The 8157-nt window shown below is 45.1% G+C and overlaps 1 pseudogene; it reads left to right on the forward strand.

Moving 5' to 3' along the window:
* The first annotated feature begins 2955 nt into the window (after positions 1–2955).
* Positions 2956–4652, forward strand: LOC123124579 (uncharacterized; annotated as a pseudogene).
* Positions 4653–8157: the final 3505 nt, after the last annotated feature.

Genomic DNA, 8157 nt, shown 5'->3' on the forward strand with positions numbered 1-8157 from the left:
AACTAGAAATGATTTTTTACTGAAGTGTACTTGAACGATTTGAAAAATGGTAGTGCGTATTGTTTCTACATAGCAATTTATGTAGCAATATGTACATCATTGTGATCAAAGTGGTACATGTGCACCACATGGCCTCTGTCATGGCTCTCCATGTTCCTGATGGGTGTATGGTTCTTGGTTCACCGTTGAGAGGATTGTCATGAAACTCATAATCCAGTCATGGGCGATACCAAGATACAACTTGCATTTAAGTTATGTTTAGAACACCAGGTTAATAGAAATAGACAAAGCTTTGAGAGATGGATTATTTCGATTATCATCAAATAACTAACCATTTAGTTTCTGCGGTATGGACTGGACTCGAAAAGGAAGCAGTTAATCACATGATTGTACAGGAATATGCGAAGCTGACGAGACTACAGCTAAAGTTCTTACTCTTGGATTCCTCAATTAGGTACATCATTTCTTCAATTATCCACATTTTAAACTTTATATTATTGTCGTAAATAAAGTGGAATATGTGTATGCAAAATGTCAAACTAAAACTTGGAAACAAACATCATTGATTACTAATCGATGATGTAACTTTTGAAGGAAGTAACAAATGGAATGATTTGTTGCCATTGTACATTTGGTAATTTTCTTTGATCGTTTTTTTGTTTATGTATAGAAAAAAATCATTCGTAGAGAGGAATCTTTCTCAAAATGTTTTCTCGGTAATGAAATGGGGAGAAAATGTTTCTCAAAAAGTTCATTTGAATTTTGTATGCCTGAAATATGGGACAGGATGGTGAGTCCATCATGCTTGGGGTTCTTTGCAATTCATTTTCTTCCATTCCAATTATGTAGATATTTCTTCTGTGTCAACCTAAAGTATTATCTGCTTCTCATAATTGCAAAGGAAAATCTGCAAGTTACCATTTACCTTACGCATATTTCTTCTGTTATGACTTAAACGTTGAATATGTGTTGCCTATTGACTATGTTGGAGCTGATTTGTCCGGGTTGTTAGCCTTTTGATGAACACATGGTGTTGATTGTTTAGGCTGGAATGTTCAGCCTCCCTGTATGCCGACTACATTTCTGAGACATGGACCTATTTTTGTACTATGGTCATCATCTGGGAGTAGTGTTGATACCTAATTATGTTGTGATCAACAGTTAAGGATAATGGATTTACTTTTCCATTATTGTGTGTCAATGCATGTGCCGCCGGCTGTAATTTGGCTTTGTTTCTGGAAATTAAGTACATGTGATTGTGATTAAATGTGGTCTACATGCGATCTTGTCAAAAATGTTGGTCTGATTATTTTCATCTTATGTAAGTACATTTACTTAATACTAACATCTATTTGCAGTTGTTTGTAGATGGTCACAACAAAAGATCCCAGGATGAAGATATTCGGTCAACATACTTGAAATTATCATAACAAATGTGCAATCAACCTACATCACCTGCCCAGCTGACCCTTCTACCACTCTTGGAATTCCATTTTTTGCCCTTGTCGTGAAGAAACTTAACAAATACTTTCCATTGCAACATTTTTCTGTATAATGATATTCGCACCTTAGATTGATATTTACCTTGAGTATTGATTCAATTGTGCGTGATAAAAAATATTTGAGTTGCATGAGTACATTTTTTTCCCAATATTATTTGTGATTACTCATCGGCTCATGGTTTTCTCATCGTGTAGAATAGGAGAGCAATTGTCTCATAACAACTCTGTTTTTCTCTACCTCGGAGAAAATGCGGCGATAGGGTCGTAATTTTCATCCGGAGTTGAGATTTTGTTTTCCTGTAGACATTTGAGATTCATATGTGTTACATGAACTATGAAAAGGCACATCTAATTATTGACCCATTACGGCATTGGAAAGATTTCTGTCTTATAGCTTTTATATAGGGTCTTGAAGTTGGATAATTTTTTGGTTGTTTCTACAATTTTCCTTGCACCTGCAAATATAATTTATAATAGTTTAGACATATATTGCACCTTGTATGCTTTCGCTGCGTTGAGAATTGCATAAGCATATAAGAAATACTAGGATAATTAGTTGTGTCTTCAGTATAATGTACGGGCTAAACTGTAGCATATCTTAAAACTCATTTAAATTATAGTCAATTTCTAAAAAAAATAGTACTATTAAAATATTCTTTCTATACATATTAATTCTCACAGCTGTTTGTAATATTAGTCGAAACGTGGGTTGCACGTGCATGCTTACTAGTCTGACAGCCATCACTCCATGCGCACAACCGTGTGTCGCACACGCATATACCCCTTGTCATGATTGTGTGTGTGTGGGGGGGGGGGGGGGGGGGGGAGGGTCATCTACATGGAGGACGTCACGGACCACGTGGTGCACCCCTAGCCAACCACCGGGATGACAAGCTATGGCGGCAAGTCCCTCTTGCCTCGCGCACGAAGACACCATGACTGTGTGCCACCCACCCGCGTCGTCCTCATCTGTCGTGGTCGTCACGTGCTCTGAAGGGTCGTGCTATAACCGGCGACCAGCCGTGCTACGACCAACGACCGGAAGTGATGCAAGCCATGACAGGGGGAGATGCGCCCACCGGCGGGGCGTGCTGCAACCTGCGACGTGAAGAGCTATGACGGGTGTTCGGCGTTCAAGGGCACTTGTGTAGGAAGGAATAAAAAAGCAATATTCAGTAGAGGTCAAATTTAGTAGCTTCAGAAATTTATGGGATTTGCCTACAAAAACAGTTGTGCGATTTATACACATCATTTTGGGCTGTGCTCATAACAATACAAACTAAGATTGATTTTTGTACCACCGAATTTCCCTAAAGCAAAATTGGCAATGAATTTTCTTTCTGTCTTGCACATCCTATTTTATAAAGTAAAAAATCATCAATAGGATGCAGGGTCGTCCAGGTTTTTAACTGAAGAAATCCTGTCTGTGGACTGAGAAACTGAAGACGTTCCATTTGTTCTTGAGTTAAAAACGAATGAGCGCGTGAGATTGCCGCGGCCGAGCTTGAGTTGGATCCCAGTTCCAGTTCAGCCGGCGACAGTCCTAATCCGAGTTCGGCAAGAATTAGGAGCTCTCCCCTGAATAAATGGGCAGCGGCGGTGGAAGCAGCAGCTCCAATTCGATCTGTTCGCCCACCTTTCCGATCTCCAGACCTAGACACGCCATCTATGGCGGCGAAGATGCTCAAGCTCCGTAGCGCCGACGGCAAGGTGCTCGTCGCTCCGGCGTGGGACTATCGCCCGACCGCCGCCCAAGCCCTCCCGCTGGAGATGCGGGTGCCCTCGCGCGCCCTCGAGAGGGTGCTCCAGTACTGGACCAAGCACAGCCTGGCCAAGGCCACCGGTGAGTCCCGGGAGTCCCTCGCCCGCTGGGACACCGACTTCCAGCGCCGTCTCGAGGAAGACGGCCTCGCCAAGGAGGCCGCTGCAGCCGCCCAAGAACTCCGCCGCTACGGCGTTCACCATGGAGGGCGTCCCCGTCGCCACACCGCCACGGGCGCATCTGATGTCGCTGCTCCAGCCACCGCCACCCGTGCTGATCCCGTCCGTGACTGGTGCCAACTCGTTCACCACCTCAAGGGTGTCAACCACGGAGAACCTAGCCCGGCGCCGACGGCGTCCATCGCTTTCCATGCCTCCGATATTACCGTCGCCGCGCGCCCTGGGCCTGCCACCACCTTGCCGGCCGCTGCTGGTACTGAACCCGTTGGTGTCCGGTACGCCATCCGTGCCCGTGACGCCAGATGGCTGAAGACGAGGAGTCCGCTTGCCACCACCGCAAGCGCCCGACTTCCAAGGCTGCCAATGCTGCTGCGCCCGTGAAGAAGGTCTCTCGCCCCGTCGCTTCCAAGGCTTGCTCCTTCGTCGGCTCTACACCACTGCCTGCCCCTTCCACTGCTGTGAAGAAGATGACTCCAGCAGTTTCAACTCTGCGCGCAAGAAGGGGGATGGGGGAGCTCAGCTGCAAGGTTCCGAAGCAAAACCAATCGCCATTGCCTGTCACTGTTGTTGAAGCACCAAGGAAGCAACCAATTCCTTGCTTGAGTCCACTGGTATTACGCCCTTGCTAGTCTTTTACTTTCCTAAACCATTCACACATGAGTAGCATTTAATCTTTGCATCTCTAGGTTCTGCACTTAATCACCAAGATTTCTAGTGTTCTTTGAATGCTTATCAGTCATTAGTAATTTTACAAAAGTGTCAGCACAGTCTCCATCTAGCTAGCCTACAAAGGAAACTCATGTACTGCAATTTCGGCACGAGACAGAGCGTAAAACGCACTCGCTGCAAAAAGCAAAACGCCCGTTTGCTACCCGGCTTGTAGCAGGAAAAAGGAGTAGAATTGAACTTTGTCGATACACACAGTAATCTAGTGAGCTGCCTAACGTTTGGAGACTGTGCTGACCCTCTTGTAAACTTAATCTTGGCTGAATTGGATTCTTAGGCATTGGCGTCTTGGTGAGTTAAAGTTGCAGTTTCTGACGAGTAACATTGATTAGTGAACTCTTGTGTGTGTGCGGGTGAAGCTTTGAGCTAAGCAGGTCTTCAGTGTACCGACTATCAAGTCATTGATGTACCGACTACCAAGTCATACTGTAATCAGTTTCAGATATGTATGAATGAAAAATTGTTGGCCTGAATTTGTGCAAAGCATTTGAGTAACTTTCTGTATATATGTTTGTTGTATGCATCTATGGCTTCTTAAATCATTCTGGTGCTCTAGTCGGAAAAGTGTGCAGTCGTGCTCTGCTAGGCAAGTCCAACGCAGAGGTTCTGATACTGCTGGAAGTGAAACTGTGAAACCACCAACTTGTGCAATTTCAAGTAGAAAATAAACATCTAACTTGATCTGCACGGCATAAAGTACAATCTTTGCAAGATCATATAATTCATGAGATGGAACTTACAAGGTCTAAATGGACACCAAATAGAAGCGACGCATACAAAATTTGTCCAACTAACCTGATGGAAAAGTATGTCCATTTTAAGGTCCAATTTCAAGGCATTGCTTGGAATCGCTGGATCTGATTGGTCAATTTTAAGGTTGATCAAAATTCTCTCTGTACTTGTGAAAATATGATGCATATGATGGTATGTCACATGATAAACCAATTTAGACTGTCAATTCACTCCCCCAACATATCCTATCATCAGCAAGGTCCTATGTAAAGGTCATCCAGCAGTCCATTGTTTATCTACAACTCAGAGAACAAGGCGCTTTACTACGTTGTTGATCTCATTATCATTTGCCGTCTCCTTGCTCACCAAAAGACAATTCCCTGCTACTCTTGCATGGGTAATGTACATGGTGAAGCTTCTCCCATCGCTAGCTCTGCTGCAATTTTCTGCGATGGTGAAACATAAGATCGCGGTCTCCAAGATCTTTCTGAACTTCTTTCAGGTCTCCAAAAAAATCGTTCTGAACTCTGATGTTCGGTTGTTTTTATTCCTTGAGACTCCAGACTTAACTCGAAGCTGCAACAACTTGATTTTGCTGCACCAAAATCTGCCTACTCTTGCTTCAAAATCTGCTTCGATAGCAACTGTTGAGATTGTGATCATGACAGGATGTGTAGTAGACTAGCAGTATAGCTTTCGCAGTTCACGGACATTACTGTCAAGGCGCGATCCACCTGCATCACCGGTGGCCCTGGCCAGGATCGCTGTTCTCTGCGCCGCCGATGACACACTTGCCGTGCCTATGGCAGCTGCAGACGACGAGGACACTGTAGATTAAACTGAGGCCTAACAGGGTGATGTAGCTCTATGAGAGGATGACCGACGAAACATGGAAGACAAAGCAGGGTCGATGCGGAACGTGTATATCACTCAAATGACTACATTCCTTTGTGTTGCATTTTCACTTAGTCGGGAGAAAATTTCATAAAGCACGCTAAGGATCACTGAAACTACTACTCCCTCCATTCCACAATGTAGTGCGTCCGCGCTTTCCGAGGTTCAAATTTGACCGTAAATTTAACCAACAAGACCGACTACGGGGGGAGCAAAAAATATATTACTGAATTCATAACAAAAATACGAATTCAGTGGTATAATTTTTGCTTCCGTCACAGTCGGTCACATTGGTTAAATTTATGGTCAAACTTGAATCTCGGAAAGCGCAGGCGCATTACATTGTGAAATGGAGGAAGTATATCATAGCCCTAAGAGGGTGTTTGTTTACAGAGACTTTTTGAGGTAGGGACTAAAAAAGTCTCTTTTAGTCCAATCTAAACCAAACATGAGGGACTTTTAGGGACTAAAAGTGGGGCATCTGGGACTAAAGAAAGAAGACCCCAAGGAAGAGTCTTTTTGGGACTTTTTCCAACAGTTGCCCCTGCCCCGCACCACACCTTATCTCTATTAATTCATTACTAGGGGTAACATGGTCTTTTAGCATGTCATTTAATAACCTTTAGTTCATGTTTAGTCCTTGGAACCAAACAGGTAGGGACTAGAGACTTTTTAGTTGGGACTAAAAAAAGTCCTAGGACTTTTTAAAAACAGGGCCTAATCTTTCCTACTTTTAAAGTACCCCGCCCGTTCACTTTTAGTGCCCACCTCCTCCCTCCTGACAAATGGGCCATCCAAATTCCACTTAGCAGGAGCAGCTAGCCAGGTGACCGAGGCGTTAATAAAAAAATACTGTCTCCTTCCTGTCGACTATCACCTCTGCTTATGGCATCCACCAATAAGGCTGGTTGTAATGGGGAGTATCATATACTAGTATCATGCATATAATACTATTGTATGATACTACCTCCCTAATGCATAGTATCATATATTAGTATCATGTACTACTTTATTTATTACCATGCATGAGACATAGTAGCATATCATTTATTATGATACGGTATCATGATATGATACTCAACCATCTTTTTCTTTATTTAATTCTATGACACATCATCAAAATTGCCTAGTTTGCGAGCATGATACTAGTTATAATACTATCATTACGACCAGCCTAATGTGTCTCTCTGCCGCCAATCTCCACCAATGCTTCTCCTCATACACCCTCATTGCCTATCTCATATCAAAACTTGAATCACTATGTACACCGGCCGAGTCCTTCATGCTCCTCCATCCCTCTTCCTTGCTCTATGTATCTTTCCTCCATCCTCTGTTTCCGCCGCCCTGCTCGGTCGGTGTCGCCGGCCACTCCTGCTGCTGGTGCCGCTCACTCCGTCTCATCGGAACGCGAATGCCGCAATCCCCGCCGGCCTGCCCACTCGCCGGCGCTGGGACTGCACGGATGCCGCATACCCTGCCGGCAAGCCCGTCCGCTGTCACCGAACCGCGTGGAGGTTGGACCCTGCGCTCGCTCCGCATGGCCACGAGCGTAGTGCCGCCATGCCAACCAACATTTGGATCGTCCGCCCCGCTCTGGATTGCCTCTGATTCGCTTCCACCCGAGCGCATTGCCGCCTTTCAGTTCCAATCGCGCTTTCTGTCGAGGTACACACCATGACAACTAATTAAGTTCTGAGTCGGTTACTTTATAGTGTAATAAACTGCTTTTCATTGTTGTTGTTGAGTGTATGCACGAGACAGGAATCTAGGGTTTTAAATTCCTTCCATGATATTTGCACTTCCTGTGCCCTCGGCCTATCTCTCCCTTGCTGCCGCCAGGGGTCGCCGGGACTTCCGTCCTTGGCCTTCGGTATTCCACGACTATCAGCTGCGCTTTACGTCTCAAACCACGAATTCTCAAGTACGTGACAACTTGGTATCAGGTTCATCTACGATCCTGGCGGTACCGATGGCTCCGCCTTCGGGCACAACAACGCCGCCACCACTCCAAACTCTCGAGGAACTCATTTCCCGGCAACGTGAGGACCATGATGGTGTGGTCCCTGCCCTACAGGTTCTCGCCAACGACAAACGGCGCTCTGATCACAAGAAGCTCTAGACGACACTCGACTAGCTCCCTTCAACTCTCAAATCACTTCAGGAACAAGCAACCGAGGCATCAGCACCAAGCTATACTTCGCCTCAAGTAGGAAAGCTCGGCACCACGTTTGGGCGGGCTCGGTCTGCTGCCAGCCACGTCCTTGATAAATATACCCAAATGATAACGCCCACACGTGTGGCACGAAGCAACATGGCCCAAACGTCTCTATTACCATCCATTTTGCCACGTCAAGACAGATGA

Source organism: Triticum aestivum, chromosome 5D (assembly GCF_018294505.1).
Source record: "Triticum aestivum cultivar Chinese Spring chromosome 5D, IWGSC CS RefSeq v2.1, whole genome shotgun sequence".
NCBI lineage: Eukaryota > Viridiplantae > Streptophyta > Magnoliopsida > Poales > Poaceae > Triticum > Triticum aestivum.